This window comes from Triturus cristatus, chromosome 1_2 (assembly GCF_964204655.1).
Source record: "Triturus cristatus chromosome 1_2, aTriCri1.1, whole genome shotgun sequence".
Taxonomy (NCBI): domain Eukaryota; kingdom Metazoa; phylum Chordata; class Amphibia; order Caudata; family Salamandridae; genus Triturus; species Triturus cristatus.
The window spans coordinates 517,424,562-517,448,534 of NC_140580.1; the positions used below are offsets into that span (position 1 = coordinate 517,424,562).

The 23,973-nt window shown below is 44.6% G+C and overlaps 1 protein-coding gene across 5 annotated transcripts in view; it reads right to left on the reverse strand.

Annotated features, from left to right (window-relative positions):
• The window catches only part of FANK1 (fibronectin type III and ankyrin repeat domains 1), a 1,120,241-nt gene that overhangs the window by 965,072 nt on the left and 131,196 nt on the right, over positions 1–23,973 (reverse strand). Inside the window, exon 2 of one of the 5 annotated variants that reach the window (XM_085606242.1) lies at positions 16,112–16,209. The exons of the other annotated variants lie outside the window; for them this stretch is intronic. The gene's annotated coding sequence lies outside the window, so the exon portion shown is untranslated. The remainder of the gene's footprint in view (positions 1–16,111; positions 16,210–23,973) is intronic. 5 annotated transcript variants of the gene reach the window in all.

The following is a 23,973-nucleotide window of genomic DNA, read 5'->3' on the forward strand; positions in this document are numbered from 1 at the left end:
TTAACAAGAGGGACATTAGTATTATTAGTTTTTAATGCTGATTTATGTTCTGCATTGAGGCACACACTGTGCTAAATTCGAGGAACAGATCACATTCGAAAAGAAATGGGTTTTTACTATGTGTTGTTTTTATTGATTCCTACAAATTAGCTCGAATCAATGGCAGATGTAATTGTCTTGTATATTTTTTCTCCTTCAAATTATTGTATTCATGTAGTCTGTGTATTTTTTAATTTTTAGTTTTCTCTTGTAATTACATTTTTACTTATGAAATAATTGTAACAATTTTTGACATACTGATTGAAAAAAAATATTTTAATTAAATTTGGAGATATAAAGTTTTTATTTATTGTGCAGCATTTAACTCATTCAAGACTGGAGGTATGAATGTTTGGGGATTGGGTGTTTGCATATTCAGTTGACGGAATACAAGTGGTTTCCAAAGGGAGTTATTTACGACTGGAAAGTGCATGGATGAAAGCCTGAAGCTCTTCAACACGCCATAATAAATTGATAGCTGGTAGAAACAGGACAGGGTTGATGATGGGATTTTGCATTTCAAGGGTTAAAAACAATTCTGTGATGGAGTTCCCCATCTTTGGAAGACAAATTAGAGTCTATTGCTGGTATCCCTAACACAGCAGCTATGTGTTGTTTGTATGCTATAGAGCATCTATCACGCCTTTGTAGAATCTAGGCATTAGCTCCACCTGTAGAGCAACATTGTGATTTAAGGCAAAGTGTCATAGAGATTGTGATTCTACTGAGAGGAGAAAAGATCTTGTTCCTCTTTGATAACAAATCTAAAACTAAGTGGTCATATTGTCTGTTATCCGACATCAGAATTTTTGATTTAAACTACAAGTGTCCCTCGCAACCAGCGCTTTAGGCAGATTCAATATTTTATTCTCCATCGCGCATACCTCTCCCCTGCCCAGAAAAATAAGTTCTTCCATCCGGATGATTCTGAATGCACCAGGTGTCACCTGCCCAACGCAGACTTCCTACATATGCTCTGGCATTGTCCTGCCCTAGGGAAATATTGGACAGACGTGGCGGCCACCTTGTCCCGCTGTACTAAACATGTGGTTCCCTTCCACTGGGAGGTGTATATATTACATCTCTTTAAGAGAAGCAAGAAACCAGGGCTACCGCACGATTCTTAGACCTGGGCTTCATTACGGCGAAACACCTGATCACTAAAAAATGGAAAGCCCAGGCGGCGTCTCATGCATTGGCCTGGCACCTCTCTATGCTCAATTAGGCCAAGGCAGAGGGCATGACTCTGTAGATGGAGGACTTACTGGGACTTCGCAAATTCCCTCTTGCTACACATTGGGGAGCTATGGGGCTTGAGTTGCAGAAGTCAGATACGCCCACAGCAGGCTCACAGGACGAGGCAAAGGTCGCCTCAGCGCCAAGAAGGCTCTCCACTCCTGTTAATGTGTTGCCATAATAAGGGCTCCCTCACAAAATCCTCACATGCTCCGTCGTGACACGGCATCTTCATGCGCTTCAAAAAGCAGTTATTTAGCCATTGCTACATTTCAGGACCTTGGGTCACGGGTGGTTACCCCTTTCCCTTAGTCAAGTTATTTTGTCCTCATTATGTTGTACCCTTCATCCATCGTTCAGTGCTACTCAACATCACGCATAGTATAGCATCACAATACGCAGCGCTTGATTATACATTCTCTTATACTTCCTCAAGTGTTCTGATATTGTGGATAACCTTACTACACCATGTCTGACACAGTACACTCTCGCTATCGATGCTAATACCATGCGATATGTCTTGCTGTGGTGTCCTTGCCTGGCATTGTGGCCATTTGACTATTGTTGTGCTGTTAAAAATAATAAAGGTCAATAAAAAGATTTAAAGAAAAAAAAAAGAAAAAAATAGAAACTTTTTGACTTAAGGCAGAAAGGGTTTTGAGTCTACTTGATCACTCTGAGTTCCAAAAGCAATCGTTTGGAACAGTAGTGGCTTAGAAAAAGTTCCTGAATCTCCATGGCCCATATTATCATGAACAGGTCCATTTGTCAGGAAGAATTGTGGTTCTTACACTCACAGATCTTAAAGAACTAGTATTGAATCTGGAAGCAAAATCATTCTGCAGATATTTGTACATCTGTATCTGATTGTGCAGAGTGAATATAAGAGGCGATACCCGGGCCATGGTTCGGAGTTACCACCCACCTATAATTTACAAGTATGCTTGTAGATCTTGAAGTATAGCTCTTATCCTAAAAATTATTTTGGTGTTTTTCTTTCAAACATACAACCTTAATGAAACTTTATGGTGATATAATCCTTCTGTTTTTCATTTTCCATGGCCTAACATTATGTCTAGGAGCTTTCTCAAGGCTAAGAGAAAATGAAAAATACCAGTAAAGAGCTAGTTACCTTCGTTAACACCCTTTGTGGTTGCTAGGAATGGGGTTTCTGGTTGTCAAATGCACCCTGCACAAACAGGAACCACCACTCTAGTCAAGGTAAGTGTAGTACACACTAAGTTTACCTGTGCTCGCCCTCAGGTAGCGTGGCTCAGAGCAGTCAGGCTAAACCGAAGAGGCAATGTGTACAGTATTTGTGCACACACACAGAAGTAACACGGCGAAAACACCACTAAAGTACTCCACACCAGTTTAGAAAAGTAGCCAATATTTAGAACACAAGACCAAAAATACAAAAATTCAACATACACCAGTCAAGATATAAATCCTTCAATATTAAATGCAGTTGTAGTGCTTAGAAAACAATAGCTCCAACTGGGGCTATCTGGTCGCGCTTGACCAAGACAAATCCACAAGTTTGGTCCAATTGCAATGGAGTGCGGGCCGGCTACTGGAGTCGCACATATCCCGGTACAGTACATGGATGCATAAAAAAGTCCAAGATGGTCTGTTGCACAGAGGAGGCGAGGCGTCACGAAGGCAGGTGATGCATCGGTTCCTTACTGCTATGCAGGTGGGTGGTGCTCGGGGACAATGCGTTGTGCAAAGGAGGTTAGGCGTCACTGTAGCAAAGTGATGTGCTAGTTCCAGGAGGCGGTGCTGAGTCGTTGAGCCGCTAACACCCGAGGATGATGTGGGGCGAAAGGGAGGTGATGCGTCGGTCGTAGGTGCGAGACCTCAGGTTTTAAAGGCAACGAGGTGTCGATGTCACAGCGCGGTGCGTCAATTCCACGGCATTGATGTTACACCACCAGGCCGCAGGCCCTGCGTTGGAGTTGGAGCGATGCATCATAGACTTCGGTGAAGCAGTGCTTGAGACTCACACAGCGGTGGTACTTTGGAGGCACTGCAGCACTGTCGGAGCTTGCGCTGTAAGTCGTGGTCATTGAATCGCGCACTCTGCGAGCAGGGACCATGGCTTCGGAGCAGGGAGCAGTGATTAGTTGATTTCACAGAGATGCGCCAATTTTGAAGTGACACTTGAAGTCCATACCTGAATTTCTTGATTGCAGCACCAGATTCACCATTAAGGGTCGACGACGGGGTATGGCACCACTTGGCAGGTCAGGATTCACAGCAGAGGAGCCCAGGTGCTTGTAGAAAGATGCTGGTGAAGTCTTTGATGGTCCTGAGACTTCCAACAGAAGGCAAGCTCAACTCAAGCCCTTGGAGAAACTTTAGAAAGCAGGATGCAGAGAGAAAAGTCCAGTCCTCTCACTTCCAGGCAAGAAGCAGCAGACAGCAGGCCAACACAGTAAATCAAACAGCAAAATGGCAGTCCAACAGCTCTTCTTCCAGGCAGAATGTCCTCAGTCCAGAAGTGTTACAAGTATACGGTGTCAGTGGTCCAGTACTTATATCCATTTAAGCCTTTGAAGTAGGAAGACTTCAAAGAAAGGTATTTGTAGTGCACAAGACCCTGCCTTTCCTGCCCTGGCTCCTGACACACTGTAAGGGGTGTGCAGCTGTTTGTGTGGGGACAGGCACAGCCCTATTCAGGTGCAAGTGTCAGCTTCTCCCATCACTCTAGCTCAGGAAGACTAATCAGCCTGGTGACGGACCATCAGGATATGCAAGGCACACTTCAGCTCCCTTTGTGTGACTGTATAGAATGAATTCACAAAGCCCAGCAGTCACCCTGATACAGACGTGTATTTTAGGGACAGGCAGAGGCACAGAATGGTTAAAGTAAGAAAATGTCAACTTTCTAAATCTATTAATCCTTTTAATTGTGGTATTTTTGTAAATGTATTGCATTGTCAGTATGAACATGGATAGTATCAATTGAATGTAGATTTGTTCTCTTTTTCTGTTTTTCTTTTTTCTTCTTATACCTGCAGGCTTAAATTTTTTGTTATCTCAAGTGTTTTAACACCGTGCTATTATTAATTTGTTAAAATGTATCCTTATTGTTATCATGTATAATGGTTGGATATGGAGTTATTTTTCTCCAGTCCCACAAGACTCTGATTGACTTGTATTCATCTATTCACCTTGTGTGCCTTACCTCTTTTTCTTCTCTTTCCCACCCTCCACCATCCCCGGGGGGTAACTGGCTTCCTGTCGCATACCCATGTGACACGTGGTTTAGCTTTTCGACCGCCTCATAGGCCTTTTCCTTCCTGTCCAGCCCCACATCTCCCAGTCCAAGCCACACCGCATTGGTTATGGACCTCCCTGCACACTCCCCTGTTAAGAGGCTACGTTTTAGATTTATTTATTTTAGATTTATTTTCACAGTGTTTGCACTGGCAGGTGCCACCCTTGGTGTGCATGCCTGGCTGCAGGTGTCATCTTATCCGGCCTGCACCTTCCCTTTTCTCCCCGCCATGCCCCCCTATGCTCCCTCACGGCCACCCCAGGCCTGCTTTGGAACGCCCACCGGTCCAGCTAAGTGGTATCTTTTAATCTGCGCTGCGCATGGTGCTAGCAGTACAAGCGTGACCAGCTCCATGCGCCTTACCTAAACGCCTTTAGGTCTCCGCAAGCACCCACACAGGCCTTAATTCTTAACCTCACTCTACCACGGAATCCTTGTGGCCATTTCTTCCAGTGCCAGTGCGACTCTGCACTCATCCAGGCTTCTCAAGTACTACTGACTTCTTCATAATAATGAATTTGATTATGCCTTCCTGCTTCTTTCACTAGTGCCCTTCTTCTCTGATTAGGTTCAATTTGGACCTGACTAATTCCCAGATTGCCATCTCCCCCGATTTACGTCTTTGAATACTAACTGGACCCAAGCTCCGGCTAAGCCTTCTTGCCCCTTTCCACCATCCCCCCTGGTAAGTCAACTTCTCCCAATTGATACCCACCTCGTCCCTCCCAGCCCGTCTTTTAATTCTTTCCCATTGTTCCAGGATCCCTCCCCGGAACCTCTTTAATTCACCTTGCTTGTACTCAGTGACCCCTACCAATTGGGATCTACCAATCCGGATTTGCTACCAGTCCAGGTAGTTAATCCCTTGACCCATCCCTTGTCTCATTATCCTTCTCTCCCAGTACCACCGTCCTGTTTTCCTTCTCCTCCTTTTCATTTCTACAGCAGTCTCAAAATAACTCATGTAATCTCGTCCTGTTGATGACATGAAATTGTCCAAGTCGAAACTCTGTTGACAAAGCACAGCATTCCTATGGCTTTCTGGGTCCATAACATGTCTAAAATTGATGGATAGTCCCACCGGAGCCACGCATGGATGATTTTATCCAATTATAAATCATTTGGATCACAGTTATACTTTAAACTAGGGTATTCAGGGAAGTCTAAAGAAGCCTTGTTAAAGCACAGGCTAGAAATCCTGCCAGCCACACCTCATCTTCCACCATGGCTGAGAAAGAACTACGGGAACTTATGCCGGCTATGCAGAGCTGGAAAGGAGGACACTGAACACATAATATGCTCCTGTGTAATGCTTAATAAGGAAAGGCCTGCTAAAAACTCATTTTAACGAATGAGGCATACGCACCCGGAGACAAGCAGTACTCGCATGCTTCAACCCACAGGATCCACAACTAAATGGGAAGCTCGTTAACCCTTTCGCTGCCAGGCCTTTTCCCCCTCCTGTGCCAAGCCTTTTTTTGGCTATTTGGGGTAGTGCGCGCTTAGGCCCCTGTAACTTTTTGACCTCATTAGGTATCCACCCCAAATTTGCGTCCTTTTCTTCCAACATCATGGGGATTCTAAAGGTACTCAGGGTTTGTGGATTCCCCTGGAGGGGTCACAGAAATGAGCCAAAATACAGCAACATTTTGGGGTTTTTCGGAAAAATTGGAAAAACGGGCTGCAAATTAAAGCATCTGGGTTTTTCCCTGCAAATGTTATCAAAAAAGGGTTTGTGGGGTTGAAATCACCATTTTCCCAGCTTTTCGGGTATACCAGACTTTTGTCAGAAACCCAACATTTTTTACACAGTTTTGGCATTTTTCTGGGACATAGCCTAATTTTGCTATTATTTGTGCTTTCAACCTCCTTCCAGTTAATGGTGGAAATGGGTACAAAAGCAATAATGGATCCTGGAAAGCTATACATTTTCGAGAAGAAGACACAATTCTGAATTCAGCAAGGGGTCATTTGTGTAGATCCATCAAGGTTTTTCTATAGAAAATAACAGTTAAATATAGGATAAATTGAAAATTAGTTGAAAAAAAAAAAAGCCTTTTGTGTCAACGTTTTCACCTGTAACTTCTTCTAATTATGACAGCTCTTTGAAAGCAATATACCATTACATCCGCTGGACATTACTGGTTGTGGGGATATATAGGACTTGTAGGTTCACCAAGAACCAGACGAACCCAGAGCCAAAAACTGAGCAGCAACTTGCAATGGTTTTTTATTATGTACCGGGTATATAGTAATTATTCTGTAAAAATGTGTACATGGAAAAATCGGTATGAAAGACACCTATGTATTTCTGAAATGGGAACAAAATATAGAGTTTAGAAACAGTAGATATTTGCACATTTCTGAAATTGGGAATACTCATACTAGCATGAGAATTATCAGTCATTTTTTAGAATGACTTCTTTTTTACACAATATCTTTCATTTGGAAGGCAGAAATGCATCGAAAGTCAATAGATAATAACAGTTCCTTTACAAAACTGAATTACCCTAAGTCTCCCGATAAAAATGGTACCTTACTGGTGTGGGTAGGCATAGTGCCCGCGACAGGAAACGGCGCAAAACGCAACGTGGTCACAACTCAATATCGCAGTGAAAATTTACCCTTTTTTGGCAAAGTGCCTAGCTCTAGTTTTTGAACCCTAGCTCTGCGGGCACCTTGGGAAACCTAGCAAACCTATACATTTTTGAAAACTAGACACTCCGGGGAATCCAGGATGGGGTGACTTGACTGCCTCCCACCAGGGTCTGTTACCCAGAATCCCTTGCAAACCTAAAACATTGACAAAAAAAACACATTTTCCCCACATTTCTGTGGTGGAAAGTTCCGGAACCTGCGTGGATCCACAAATTTCCACCCACCACGCGTTCCCCAAAGTCTTACGAGAAAAACGGTACCTCACTTGTGTGGGTCGGCCTAGTGCCCGCGACAGGAAACGGCGCAAAACACAACATGGTCACAACTCAATATCGCAGTGAAAATTTACCCTTTTTTGGCAAAGTGCCTAGCTCTAGTTTTTGAACCCTAGCTCTACGAGCACCTTGGGAAACCTAGCAAACCTATACATTTTTGAAAACTAGATACCCGGGGGATTCTAGGGAGGTACGGCTTGCGTGGATCCCCCAACGTTTCCTTACCCAGAATGCCCTGCAAACCTCAAATTTAGCTGAAAAAAAATCACCTTTTTCACACATTTTTGTGTGGGAAAGTTGAGGCATCACCGGGCTGACACAAATTTCCTACCACCCAGCGTTCCCCCGGGTCTCCCGATAAAAACGGTGCCTCAATCGTGTGGGAGGCCCAAGTACCCGCGACAGGCAAGGCCCCAAAACGTATTGAGGCGACATGAAAATTGCCTACCTCAAAACGACCTGGTTTTGCAAGGGGGGTCACCTGGGTTTTTGGCCCGGTGCTCAGCGGCCACCTAGGGGAACCTACCAAACCCACACATTTCTGAAAGCTAGACACCCGGGGGATTCCAGGGAGGTATGGCTTGCGTGGATCCCCCAACGTTTCCTTACCCAGAATGCCCTGCAAACCTCAAATTTAGCTGAAATAAATCACCTTTTTCACACATTTTTGTGTGGGAAAGTTGAGGCATCACCGGGCTGACACAAATTTCCTACCACCCAGCGTTCCCTCCGGGTCTCCCGATAAAAATGGTGCCTCACTCGTGTGGGAGGCCCAAGTACCCGCGACAGGCAAGGCCCCAAAACGTATTGAGGCGACATGAAAATTGCCTACCTCAAAACGACCTGGTTTTGCAAGGGGGGTCACCTGGGTTTTTGGCCCGGTGCTCAGCGGCCACCTAGGGGAACCTACCAAACCCACACATTTCTGAAAACTAGAAACCCGGGGGATTCCAGGGAGGTATGGCTTGCGTGGATCCCCCAACGTTTCCTTACCCAGAATGCCCTGCAAACCTCAAATGTAGCTGAAAAAAAAAAATCACCTTTTTCACACATTTTTGTGTGGGAAAGTTGAGGCATCACCGGGCTGACACAAATTTCCTACCACCCAGCGTTCCCTCCGGGTCTCCCGATAAAAATGGTGCCTCACTCGTGTGGGAGGCCCAAGTACCCGCGACAAGGGCCCAAAACGTAGTGATGCGACATCAAAATTGCCTAGCCGAGCCTTGTGGCATGCCTTAGCATACCAAAGTCCCCCCACCCTAACCCAAACCCACCGATGCAAGAAACCCCCCCTCCCCAGCCCCCAAACTCACCTTTACTCTCCGTGGAGCAGGAAGTAAATGGCTTCCTGCGCCTCGGAGAGCAAAGGGAAACCTCCAATGACGTCAGCGCGACGACGTCATTGATGACGCGGGGGGGCCAGGGGAAGGTCTTCCCCTGCCTTCCCAGTTAAAAAATAAAGTTCGACCACTCACGGGGGGAGCGCCAGCGCTTCCCCCATGGGTGGGTGTCATGACGAGATGGTCTCGTCATGGGCACAGCGCGACTGTGCTCCATGACGAGACCATCTCGTCATGGGCACAGAAGGGGTTAAGTTCTTATTTTTAGTAGCTTCCAAGCAAAAGATGCTTGGGACTGCAACCAGTATATCATTCTTTACAGGATTCCAGCAAAACTAATCTGGACACTCTGTACTTTTGATTTACGAATGTATACATCGATACTTAAAAACCTTTTAATAGAGCATTGATTGAAAAGAAGTCATTTTTATCAAAATGTTTCAGTTGAATGTAATTTTGTAATGGTTTTAATTAATCAAAAAGAATAAATTATTACTTTACTTACACTGTTGATGTTATGTACCATTTTTAATCACACCTTTGGCACAGTCACCATATCACATGCATCACTGCGCCATTCACCTTTTACAAGCACTATGTGTGCACCTTTGTGATTACACCTACATTGAAGAAAGAGTATTGCTGTTTGAAATTAATGTTTTTCCTAAACGACATCTAATACAGACCGTGTTACCCAATTTTGGTGTCTCTTCCCTTTTTTTTGTTTCCCGTATGTTATTAATTACTTTTGCTTGTCGTTCAAATACTACCTGTTGAGACGTTGTTTGCTACCATCTTACCCGGGTTTCAACTGGGTTATCGGGATCTCATTCTTTTTTTTTTTTGTAACTTTCTAAAAGTGACACTTTCAGACCTACAATTTAAAAAGCATCTTCACTAAAATATGTGTTTTTAAATTGTGAGTCCAGAGACACCAAACTCCAATTTTCTATTGGCTCTCAATTGGAAGACACACTGTTAAAGTGTTACAGGGAAGCTCCAATGCTAACCTATGGGAGAGATAAGCCTTGCTGTAGTGAAAAACGAATTTTAGAGGTTTTTCACTATCAAGACATGTAAAACTCAAAAGGCACATGTCCTACTTTTTAAATACACGCCAACCTGCCCATGGGGCTTACTAGGGCCTACCTTAGAGATGCCTTGCATGTAGTAAAAGGGAAGGTTTGGACATGGCAAGTAGGTGAACTTGCCAGGTCTACATGGCAGCTAAAAACTGCACCCGCAGGCCATGCAGTGGCAGGCCTGAGACAAGATTAAAGGGCTACTCATGTGGGTGGCACAATCAGTGCTGCAGGCCCACTAGTAGCATTTGATTAACAGACCCTTGGCACACAATGCACTGTAATAGGAACAACCCAAACATACCATGTTTTATAGGCAAGAGCATATGCACTTTAACAGTGATTGGAATTGGTAAAGTGCACAGAGTCCTAAAGCCAACCAAAGAAGGTCAGAAAAACAGGAGGAAGAAGGCAAAAGGTTTGGGGATAGCCCTGCAAAAAGGGCCAGGTCCAAAAGTGGTGGATACTCTAACTGCAGTTTCCTCACCTTTAGAATACTTTTTCCATGCACTAACTAGCTAGAGCTGGAAACTCTTCATAGCAGTGCTTCCACTTGCCACTGGGTGGTAGTGTAGGGCTTCACGTTGGCTTTGTTTCACCCCGGAATTGACACACCAGAGCTGCATATAAGCATCACTCCTGCGTTCCAACGTCAGTTTCTTGCTTGATCCTTTCGGCGCCCCCAGACACAGAGCACAAAACAATTGGAGGTACAAGTCTGCAGATTTCTAAATTGGGACCTTTTACGATAGTAAAATGAGACCACTCCACAGAACGGGTGAGGGAGATACAAAGTCCTTACGGCGTCGAGTGGGCGACTTCGATCCCGGATCCGTACTCTTATCCGAGTGACGCCGAGAGGAATGCCTCCTCTTCTTCTTGTGCTTCCTGGATTTGGAAGCATGCCCCAAAGTAGACTTCGACGCAGACCTCGATCTCTACCTCGATCTTGACCTCGCCCTCGACTTTCTCCGGCCTCTTTTATCTTTCTTCATCCTCGCGATGAAGTGCTTTGCTTCCCTCTCCTTTAGAGCCTTGGAACTCATCTTGTGGCAGCAAGAACATCCCTCTACATCATGGTCCGATGACAGGCACCATACGCAGTCGTCATGTGGATCCGTAATGGACATATGCTCCCCACATTCACGACAGGGTTTGAATCCTGACTTCTTTGTCGACATTTTCGCAGAAGAAGACAAAGAGACGCAGTAGAAAAAAACAAAGTAACAGTGAAGCTACAGATAGAGATTCTCGAAATCCGTTGGCGTCGACGGCGTGGAAAAAAGGGAACCGACGTCATCACGCCAACGAGGTCTTCTTATGGAGCCGGTGACGTCAGCGAAGTCGCAAGCGGAGCAGTGTCTCTGTGACGTCATCTTCGACCTCATCGGCATGGACTGCTACAAAAGTTTGCGAATGTTGCTGGCGCAGGGGATATTCACAAGGTGAGGAATCCACTGGCAGATGTATCCATCAGAACAAATATATCAACATTACAGTATACACTAAATTTTGTTTTTTATGTGAATCTATTTTATTGAGTTTTAAGTTACGGTACAGCATTATGCATACAAGATCAAGCACTGTTGGGGACTATATCCAGCATATATGGCTCAGTGCATACATATATTAGATTGACAGTCCATGTCTAACGTAGCAGGCGAAATTGTCAAGGACAAGGTTTAAAGGTACTTTTGCGAGTTTACAGTAGCAACCAGGTGCATGAAGGAAAAGTGGATAATGCAGGTGGGTAAGTACACACAATAATCACATCTTTAGCCTGCACATTAAGAGTCCTCTGGAGCAGTAATATTGGAGAGTGTCTACTGCCACATGCCACTGCATGTATTGTCTCATAGATCCTGCAGGAATGCTGGTTTTCAGTTACAATAGAGTGCCAATCATAGATTCATAATTAGATAACAGAAATTGACAACTGCGCGTATAACAGGGAAGGGGAAAAGACAAGTAAAGGGGAGGGAATGCGCAACACATGTAACCAAACGTATAGCCCGTATCTTCCCACTTTATTTCCATGTACAGAATTACTCTCAGCTCATGCAGCTAACAACGTACGGCTGCCATCTCATACCCAGGATGTGCGCCTACTGAGTGTCACAAATAATCATTACAGCATTCACTAATTACACTCCAGAGACATGATGGGTGATGCAATCGAACTTTATCAGATCAAGGAAGCTAGAAGAGAACCGGTTAGTGTGTCGGAAAAACACAAGAAGCAAGATTTTATGCACATTTATTCCCCATTGAAAAAAGGTGGACAATATGATGATCGTCCAGTCCAAATGTTTGCATGCGAGTACCAAGCTACAAGATTATATTCAGAGGATCTACGCTTTCAAGAAGATTTCCTTATATTTTTACCTACTATGGGAAAAGTGAACTATTAATTCGTTTTTATGCTGTAGCACGTTATGCAAACTGGATCTGCCTTTACTAATATTACAAAAAGAACTGTTGATGGACAGAATGCAGAACAATTTCATACATTCACCCCAGTACAGAGATCTGGGCCTAAATCCATCGATTTTTTGCTCACCATGTCATTCCAGTTTGGACCCAGCCATATGCAAATCAGTCTTGACCATGTGCCCCATGGGAACAGTCCAGCCCGAACTGCCAGGCCAGGTCCTCTCTGGACTGGAAACAAGCATCCTAGGACCGGTTTCGGGGTTTCACCCCTCTTCAGCCAGGATAGCTTGATTCCAGTGGCATAGAGAGCTCGGGGTTCACGTCTGAGCAAAATAACAATGGATTAAACCCAGATCTGTGACTGGGGGTGAATGTTTTGCCAATGTGCAACATTCCGTCCATCATCTTGTGTGTTTTGCTGTTCGGCCTATGGGGGAAGGGTATGCCCAGACGTGGGTCCCGTGCTCACTACACGATCGGACGCCGGGAAAAGGACCTGGCTTGCCTCCCCAGTTTAGATCTGTTATTTAGCGCCCAGATGCACAAGGGTGAACGTGTGCTTTACAAATACACGTTATGTTATGTTTGTGTTAGAAATTGGGGGTTTGGTTGGCAGATGTATGCACCCTGTCCAAGCAGGAACCACAATCCTAGTCAGGGTAAGTCAACAACACACCCTGAATTAACCTGTGCTCACCCTCTGGCAGCTTGGCTCAGAGCAGTTGGGCTTAAGTTAAGCGGCAACGTGTAAAAACACTCCACTTCAGATTCTAAAAATAGAGCTAAATTTTATAAATAAAAAAAGACCAAAAAGCCAAAAATCCCATTAGTAGCGCCGAAGTTAATAAGTTTTAATAATGTTTAAAGAATAAAGAGTAAAATAGCACTTGGAAGCAAAAAGCGCCAAATGGGGAAATCTGGTCGCGTTGGACTGGGTCAAATCCATAAGTTCAAACCGACCGCGAAGGAGCGCATGTCGGATACAGTTCGAGGTAAGTTTTCCCTTCTCAAGAATTGAGCCAAGAGTGCCCGTTCGTGGGGAAGCAAGTCACTGTGAGCAAGGAAAGCATCGGTGGTGGTGGTTGGCGTGGTGCTTAGAGAAGGCCAGGAGTCACAGAAAGACGAGCTGGAGCCTCGCTGTGGCGATCCACACCGGTGGACGATGCTTGCTGTGCAAAGAGATGAACTTGCAGCAGTGCGAGCGGTGAGGCTCCAGAGCGATCGAGAACAACCCAGAAAACTTGACTTAAGGAACCACAAAACACTTCAAAGGACCCAGGACCTGAGAGGCGCCTCCTGGGGTCAGGAGGTTGTTGAAAATGGGACTTTGAGCTGTGAGGATTCTGTTATGTACCTGAGGCTCAGAGCAGGAGGCTAGCAGATTAGCCCTTTGAGTCACTCTGGAGTCCTGGGTTCCAGGTCCAGTTCTTCCTCTCCAGGCAAGAGGGACGCATTTCTTCCAGAGCAGCACTCCAGCAGAGTGACAGTCCTTCAGCGGCACAGCAGTCCTGTTTATTGTCAGAGTATCCACAGGTCCAAAAGTGTACGGTCTTGGTGGGATCAGAGACCCAGTACTTAAACACAGTTCTGCCTTTTAAGTGGGAGTCACTTCAAAGAAGTGTCTTTGAAGTGCATAGAGGTCCTCACTTCCTACCCTGGCTCTAGACTCAATACAGGGGTATACAGCCCTTTGTGTGTGGACAGGATACAGCCTATTCAGTTGTGTAAGACTGTCCCCAGCTCCTCCCTTCCATTCTCCCAGGAAGATCCATCAAGTCACACCTAAATTCCCGTTGTGTGTGGCGGTCTAGAGGGAAGACACAAAGTCCAGCTGTCACCCACCCCAGACTGATCAGAGAGAGAAAGGCTGCAGACACAAACGGGCTAAGAGCAAGAAAATGCCAACTTTCAAAAAGTTTGACAAAAAGGGGGTTAGGCCCAAAGACAGTAGCCAGGTAGGGCCGTGAAATGTTTTCCCGTCTTATTTAAGTTGAAGAGTGATTCCTGCTAATAAGGATCTTCATTCCTCGCCATTACGGAAGCATATGGAGACGTGTCTCAATATATCATGTGTTTGTCCCATTTCACATGCTTTTCTAAAAAAAGAAAGAAAAAGATATAAAAAAGAAAAGGTTAAATAAATAACCAGATTATATGATATGTGTTCATTTGGTCTCTGCGCATAAATAGCTAGCAGGCAAATAAGTGAGTAGCTAGGTTTTCTCTTTCTAGAACTTTCTAAAAGTGGCTTTTTCAAAGTTGTAATGCTAAATTCGATTTCACCATTAAAGAGGATTTATCATTACACATCCCTAGGTACAAAACATGGCAGATCCACTCCCTCGCAATCAGGAATTACAGCTTATTACGTGTAATAAGGAATCCCCAATGTCTTACAGTAGTGAAAAACGACTTTGAGATTTTTTCACTACCAGGACATGTAAACATAAAAGTACATGTTCTACCTTTTGATTACATAGCACCCTGTCCTATGGGTTACATTTAATAAAAGTGAAGTTTAAGGCTTGGCAAGGGGTTTTCAATGCCAAGTCGACATGGCAGTGTAAACTGCATACGCAGGCTCTGCAATGTCAGGTCTGAGACATCTTTATGCGCTACTTGAGTGGGTGACACAAGCAGTGCTGCAATCCCACTAGCAGCAGTTAATTTACAGGCCCTGGGCACACGTAGTGCACTTTACTAGGGACTTAAAAGTAAATTAAATGTACCAATTGTGGATACATCAATCAAACCAGGTTTAGGGGAGAGAGCACATGTACTTTAGCACTGGTTAGCAGTGGTAAAGTGATCAGAGTCAACAAAAGAAATCAGCAAAATAAGGCAAGCAGGCAAAAAATGCGGGTAGGGAAGACCAGGTCTAACAGTAGGATGCTAACATGGATATACAATTTGCTGCAGGTAACTCTACAGCAGTTGCCCACTTTGTTACTTCCTACATTACAAAGGCAGAAAAAACAGACATATCTGCTGAGTAATCCTTAAGTAAAAGATTATACAGATTTAGCCTCCAAATCCTATCTCACCGTGAGGTCAGTAGCTATGAAGCCTGTGGCCATTTGAGTTCTACATGCTTACATGGTAATTCACGGGCAATTTGTGGCTTAGTTTAGGCTTGTCGTTGTCACGCCGGAGAGTTCTGAAAAGCTTACCTGAAATTGAATACTTTGCACATTTTTATCCCTCAAACAAGGACATCTTGAAAACAAATATGTTGGACATATTACTCAATGAGAAGTCAATTGTTAGAAGAACTATGGCTTTACGAAGTTGTTCAGTTCTACTAATATAGAAGGAATATGGCAGAAGATATCAACGCTGGCAAACTTCAAGCCGAAGAGACCAATGGCTGTTTAACACGCCATGTTAACCCTACACTTATTACCCATCAGAAACCAAGCTGTGAGGCAAGACAAAAGAATGAAATAAAACTTCCACTTGCAGGACTGGTGACCCACTTGGACAACAAATTATTGATAATGAAACTGTGGCTGCCATGGACAAAATTCAACATGCAATGGAGCTAGTAAAAAAGAACGTAGATAATTTGGATCACTCAGTATCTCAACTAAATTGCAAACAGCTACAAATATACAAAGACATTAAACAGTCAGTAGATCATGGATTTCAACATGAGAATGGATTATGTGAATACACTAGTTTTGAACCCACATTACAATATGTGAGCAGCCAAGAACAAATTGGCAATAGCTTTCTCATTAAAGTCATTATTGCTTATGTTCATACATTTGCTACATCCAATTTATCTTGTGTAGCTACTCCTCCCACTGGTTTAACAGCACTTCACATCAAAGGAATCACTTTCCATCGTCTACTGTCAATACCTGTGGAACAGGAAAACAAATTGGAATATTTAAATTTGTATTCTGATACTTGGGAGAGTCCTTGAAAAAAGAAAATGTTTTGATTATAGATGAAATCAGCATGGTTTCAAACTTGATGTTAGCATTTGTTCACTTACGTATGTATGCAAGACGTGCTCAGACCGACCTATGATGTGCTCTTCGGAGGAAAACATTAATTGTTTATGAATAATTATTACATCTTACACTTCTAAGGAGTGAATCCATATTCTAGAAACCTTTGCAGAAGCAAAAATAATTCTTTGGGAAGTTCAGGCAATGTCAACATTTGATTTCATTTCATCTACAGAGAATTAAAACAGAAAACAAGACAATCTAACAACAAGGAAAATGCCAAGATTTTAAAAGACATTTGCCTTGGCATTGTGACTAAAGAAGCAACAATTATACTAAAGGAACACAATACAAGTGAATTCTTTCCTCACCTGCTCAAGTTATGCATTATCTTCTTTAACAATCACTACCCACGGTATTTTTAATGTCAACTGTAGAAGAATGTGCTCAACTGAATAGCAATGTTACATCTGGGAAAAGAAGAATTTGGCCATCTTCCTTGTAAAGATAAAGTTAAGAATCACGGACTAAACATACCTATAGGCAAACCTTTAGCCCGGAAATTACAAGAGATGGCGACTGGAGAAAGATGTACAGCTATTAAAAAATTGTGTCATTTTACATCAAATTTTACATGTAGAAGGACGAGTAAATGCAGCCATGGGATTTGTAATGGACTTTTTGACATCTGTATTTAATTTATTGTGGTCAAACTTGACCACATTCAACAGCAAAAACAGATCGCTCGGTGTGCAGCAAGATTTCTACATGTAAACAATTTAGATATTCATAGAGAACAGTCTCCTTTTTATTTGGCTTACAATGGTAACAATACACAAATCACAAAGATTAAGCTTAGATAATGTAATAATTAACACTGGCTCTACAGTACTCAAAGAGTGAATGGCATACATTGCTCTATCTTGCATTAAATAATGAACAGGACTCTATATCACTTCTTTCGATGACACAAGAAACAATAGACAGTAGCTGTGTCAGCAAATACAATTGTTTAAGAAACGTAACTCCTCATCTTGGAGAATATCGGATTTGACAAAACCGAAACTTTCTTTTAAAAGGAAAAATGATTCAAGCTACAATTACAAGGAAAGTTCGAAGCAATTGAAGAGAAAAAAAATCAGAATGCCATTAATTGCTACAGCAATGGGAGTGTTAATCTACTTTTACACCTGCCGTCAGTTAAAGAACTAATAAACCAACATGAACTTGAATCTTTCTGTAAAACCTAAACACATTTTCAAGCAATTCTGTCAGACAACCACATATGCTACTCTGCCAGTGACATAACAGATATGGTAGATATGTGTAGAGGTTCTATTCAGTTTTCTATTAATTAGCAACAAAATGCTCAGAAATTCTGTATGGCTGTTCTACATATTATAGCGAATGAGACTCAACTGAATTGAAATGAAATGGCATTTATATTGCTTGTGCATACTCCAAACAGTGTCCCAGCGCTGAACATTTAGGAAAACCAGCCATCTGCCCAAAACGATAATCGTGTTACTCATTTTGCTGGAACAGCCAGGTTTTTAGTTTTTACTAAAAACTTGCAGCTCTGGGATGGCCCGAAATTCTCTAGGATGTTTGTTCTGTGTTTTTGCGCCCAGGAATGAAAATAATCTTCTGCCTTTTATTTCCCAATGGATTTTTGGAATCCTGGCTAGGAAGCTATTGGAGGAACGCAGTTCTCTGAGGGGCATATGCACGTATCCTCCTCCTCAGATAATCAGCTCCTTTCCCATACACAGCTTTATGTGCCAGGGTCAATGTCTTAAAAATAATCCTCTTTTTGATGGGCAGCCAATGAAGAGTCCTTAAATACGGGGCCTTATGTGTTCTTGGAGCGAGATTAAGAATTAATCTGGCTGTCGCATTCTGAACTACCTGTAATCGGCTAAACAAGTTGTCTGGGAGTCCTAGGTAGAGAGCATTTCCGTAAACAAGGCTCGAAGATGATCAAGGCCTGGATCACCGTTTTCCGTGTTTCTACCGATAGAAAAGGGAAGCATTTCTTCACGGAGTGTAGGATCCCAAAACCAAAGCCCACCACAGTCTGAATCTGAGATTGGAAGGAAAACGTGCCATCAATTTTTATTCCCACATTTTTTAACACGTTTTGGTGTGAGCTGAGGGGGAGGGGGTCTTGTGGCCACCATGACCTCCATACCTCGGGAGAGGAGTCACCATACAGCAGGATCTCAGTTTTATTGGGGTTGCATTTCATTAGGTGCACTGATAGCCAACTGAGCACATTGTAAAGACAGTATTTTATGGCTCTTCCATCTAACTCATTCCTCCTTTTTGCATGAAAAAAGCAGCGTTGTCTGCATAGGATATTACTTACGCCCCCAAAGCCTCTGCTAGCATGGCCAGGGGTGTCAAGTACATGTTGAATAATGTGGGACTCAGAGCTGATCCTTGGGGGACCCCAGTCGCCAATTCAAGGATTGGGGCTGCGTATGGAGGGGTCCATACGTCTTGACAACTGTTTAAAAATGAGGCTAGCCACTTCAGGGCTAAGCCTTTAATTCCAATGTCCAGAAGGCGTGCCACTAGTCTTTCATGGGGGATGCTATTGAAAGCCATCGACAGGTCTCATAATATCAAGAAGGCTTTGTCTCACGTGCCTTTAATATGATCTGTTATTTCTATTAGGGATGTTTCAGTGCGACAGTTGGCTATAAAAACGCGAGTAACTTCGGTGTACGAGGTGATTATTCTCCAAGTAACTCGAAATCTGTGCCTTAACGTGATTTTCTAGAATTTTTGAGAATGCTGGAAGGAGTGAGATTGGCCTGAAGTTACCTAGCACTTTGAGATCCGCCATAGGCTTTTTTTTCTTAGAAGAGGTAGCATTTTTGTATGTTTCCATCTGGCGGGCATTATACCGGTCGATAGAGTCATTTAAGACTTTGTTAATTACTGGGTTAATGATCAGGGCCTTTTCGGCTAGAAGACTGGGTGGACACGGATCACCTGGCAACCCTGATTTGAGTTGCTTAATGGCTCTTAAAGCTTCCTCCATGACCTATTTGGCTTTGGCATAAGCTACTCATGGGAAGATGAATTATTCCATTGCTTTCATTTAAGTTACACTATTTGAAAGATTTGTGTATCCATACCAATACCTGGTTGTAAATAAATTCCATTAAAAATGTTAAAATACAAAGCTATGCAACGAAACGTATGTCCAAACTGTAATTCTGAATTTGTATCAACCCTTAATTTAACAATGGTAATCTCTCATTTTAATGCTTCAAAGATGTACTGTGAATAAAAGACATATCAAAAAGTGTACTTCTAACTCTACTGCTTCTTAAATTTTATATTTCAGGGTGCACTTTTATCAGCATCAGGACATTATAACTTTTTTTGATCTAATCCGTTTATTGATTTTTGTTTATACAAGGTATATGGAGTTTACACAGCATATATATATCAGGCGTTGGCTGTGACAGAGGAAGTGGACAGGCAGCAGTCCGCAGAGCTATACCAAGTTACATTGTCCTGTTTAGAATAATTTGTGTACTGCAATAGTGCCATCTCAGTGATGAGGCCATTTGTGTATCCAGTGGTATACAGATAAGTTGAGCAAAAACTACTACAAAATGTCAAAAGAATCTGAGCCTTTTTCTGCCCTCCAGATGCTCCTAAACACTGACGTAAATACAGTTCAATATACAGGTAACTATAACTATAAAGCACAAAAGGTGAAGCAGAAGGAAGGAACTCGAATGCAAACACGGTGTGTATGCCAACGACCTAACTAACTGTGGAGATAGCTTGGTAGTGAAGTTAAATAGTTTGTTTTGTAAATACACTTTATCTATTCTTGACCAAGTAAGTGAGCGATCGTACTAAGTGCCAACTACTCTTAACAGAAGCAGTAGCCAGAAGCAAATCAGCTTCCACTATAGGGAATACAAAAGCCACTGAAATCAATCTAGAAAAAAATATTGAAAGAAATCACAGTATTGGGCGCTACTATAAATTCTTTTGTAAACCAGCTGGTGAGGAGTCAACTAATATACAAGCAATGCGCAATGATATAACTAATTTACCCATTTTTAAAAACCTTGAACTACAGCATCCCAGATTGGGGACAATATGCTTGGTCCAGCGCCAAAAATAACCAAATTTGGAGGATAGGGAAAGAATGGACAAGGTCCACTTCTAGAATTCCCAGTGGGCTTGAAAAGTATATGGACATTTTTAAGTTAATTTCTTCCCCGATTATTGAACATATTTTTCTTAGAAGAGGAGTTTCAAAGGGCACATCGTTTCCAATCCTGCAACACAGACAAAGCAAAAAGGCCCAGGCCCATTTTAGCCTGCTTTTTGATGCACCACAAGCAAAACAAGTTATCACTGTAGTAAAAAAACATAGACCACCTACATTCAAAGGACATAAAATAGATACGACAGCGGACTTTTCTGCAGAAACAAATTTAAAATGTAACAATTGCTTGGAGCAGCAACCACATATAAAGCAAAGAGCCATAAAACACGGGCCTTTGGACCACAACGATAATAAGAGGTTACTTACTTGTCTTGGTACTTTATTGTTGGAATCTTCATTGAAGTCATAAACAGTGCATAATGTTCATCTGACTTCAAGGTGAAAAACACACCATGCTTGGCTATCAGAGCCTTAACCTCTTTTTCTGGCAGAATACAATGACAACACTAATTTAAAACCTGAATTGCAGCATTCCTGCTCAAAAAGGTAAAATCGTATCAAGAAGGGAAAAAGAAATGCAGCCTTATAGGCCCATACTCTAAAGAGATTAAAAAAGGTACTGGCACTTTAAGAATCCATGAGGCTTCTCTACCCACACTGACAGTTATATTCACTTTCCAATGCCCAATAATAAAAACCATCAGGGAGGATGGGTTGTTTACGACTTCAACAAAGATTCCTACAATGGAGTACCAAGACTTAAGGAGACCTTTTCTTCTGCCTCATAGGATCTTCATTGATTGTCAAACACTGAATAGAATAGCAAGCTTATTAAAGCCTCAAAACGCGGCTGGAAGAGGGGTGGCGTGGCCTGCAGCCAAAGAAGATGGGCGCACACTGAACGAGCTGCGTTAGCAGATCGCAGCATTACCCCCGCATCCGCCATTATCCGTATCTGAAAAGGTCCCCTACCTGTGTGCTAAGATTAAGAGGTGTGCCAGGCTACCATCCGTGCTGTTGTGGAGGCTCTTCGACGCCCGGCAGTGCAGGTTCCTCGGCCTCAGCAACGCGCCTGGTGACGAGAAAATGGCGCCGGCTGTATCGAGGTGACGGGGGGTCGCCGATCACGCAGCTCCTGCTGGGCGGCAGTGGAGCGCGACTGTGGCTGGTGCTTCCAGTGGCGGGGGAGCGTGGGCGATCCTTGCGAGCTGAGGCTGTGGCTGGCAGTGGCAGGCGGGCAGAGTCGGACGCTTGGACGCACCCCCTGAGGCTGGAGAGCAGCGGCTGGAAAATGGCGCCCGCCGCTGTGCAGCCGGCAGCGGACATGAAGGCCTGAGACGCTGCCTGGTAAGTGCACTGCAGGCGAGGGCGAGGTGATCGGCCATCGGTGGGGTAGCCCCCCTGCTGGCTTCAGCGCGACGGATTGAGGACACTGCAGTGCCGCGCTCCCGGTGGCGGCGGCCGGCAGCGAGACGGGACGGCCGGTGTGGTTGAAGACAGCAGGGTGCAGCGGCGGCGCCAGGGCCCATCGGGCGGAAGAGGCAAGGAGTGAGGCTGGCGGTGATTGCGGCAGGGTGAGAACAGCAACTGACTGGCTGGGAGGGGATAAAGACTGGCGGCCCGGCTGTGGCATCCTCACCTTTGGCCCCTGGGATTGTGCAGCGTGGGGCATATCAAGAAGTTGCTTTGCTAAGCATGTGGCATTGATGAGGGGTGCGCCCAGACGGAGTAGTGGCGCTGCGTCGGGAGCCCCTGTCATCCATTAGAACGAACTGTGGACTTCTTGTCAGGGGGTCCCCGGGTTCCTGAGGGCCCCCTCTTGCGCCATCCCATCGGCGCGCTGACAACCTGGGAGCGGAGCAGGACTGCCACTGGTGGACTGTGCTGACAGTGAGGCCCGACTGGCAGTAATTGGTGGGGTGCAGGTGGTTCCTGGTGTGCAGCCTGAACAGCGCTGCAAGAGACTTGTTTCCTCCATGATCGTTGGACTGGCGGCAAGCTTGGGAGTCTTCTCCTGGTTACGATATCGGGCGCAACCGAGACGCTGGCTTCCCGGCGGGAGGTGGCCGTGGACTCTGGGCGGAGGGAGAGCCCAGGCGGCCCGAATATCCGGTGCCTCTTTGGACTTGTTCTGGTGGGGTTCCAAGTATGGGCCGCAATAAGCCGATGTCACAGGCCCAAACCAATCAGATTGATAAATATACCATGGCAATGGGCAAAGAGGAGGGCCAACTTGGTGCAGGTCAGCACAGCGGAGCGGTAGAGGTTGGACCTGACCCCTCACTTCGGGACATCATGCTGGCAATTAAGGATATGCGTGGCACGATGGAGCCCAAATTAGACTCGGTCACGGAAGAAGTAAATTTGCTCCGCGCAGATTTCCGAAAGATGTTCGAGAAGGTGGCGGCGGCAGAGAGCGGTATCGGAGGGCTGCAGGCTAATATGAAACAGTTGGAAGAGCAAGTTGCCTCACTCACCAAAAACCAAACAAACATGGTGGCTCGCCTGGAGGATCAGGAAGGTCGGGCTCGTCGCAATAACCTCCGTATCATGGGGGTTCCTGAGGGAATGGAGGGCCTGTCCGTGGATTGCTTTGTGGAAGACCTGATCCTCAAACACCTTAAGCCGAAACGCTTCTCAAACTTTTTCTCCATGGAAAGGGCTCATCGTGCGTTAGGGGGGAGGCCCAAGCCGGGGGAGCCTCTGCGCACTATTATTGCTCGCATCCTCAATTATCGAGACGCAATTCTGCAGGCATCACGTGTGTCGGGAGATCTGAAACTGGAGAATGCCACCATTCGATTTTTCCCAGACTTTACCCTACACGTCCAGTGGCTACTGAGATCCTTTGAATGGGTCAAGAGTGTTCTGCATGACCACAGGGTGAAATATATGATGGTATTTCCGGCGCGGCTCAAAGTTATGGATGGCGAAAAGGCATACTTCTTTGACTCTCCAGCGGAGGCAAGCGACTGGATGGACGGCTGGAGGGCAGTGGGCCGTCAGAGTGGCCCGCGTAAAATGACTGCTGGTCGCGGTGGTCAGGAGGTTCACGCAAAACACACACCGACGCGGGAACTCAGAGAAAACATGCAGACTCCTACGGGGTGACTGGATCCGAGCTGCCGAGATTGCGGGTGAGAAGAAGGGTAGGGGGGGGGCTGTAATGCCCTGGCCTGGCCAGTTTCTTGGTTGTTGGGCGGGTCGATCTGTAGCGGTTGGATTGTCATTCGGTTAAGGATGCTGGACTGTAGCTTATAAACTCTTTGTCTTTGTCGGCGGGGGGGTCTTTTATGTCAGGGGAGGGGAGGGAGGTAGGGGCCCGGGGAAGTGAGGGGGGGTCCTTTGCACGGCCCGATAATGGGGGGTGCCATCCGGCTATCCAGTATGACTTTTTCTGCGGACTGCAGGTTCACGTTTCCACATTTGGTTGATTCGGGGCAGATGGGGCGACAGGCACTCTGCGA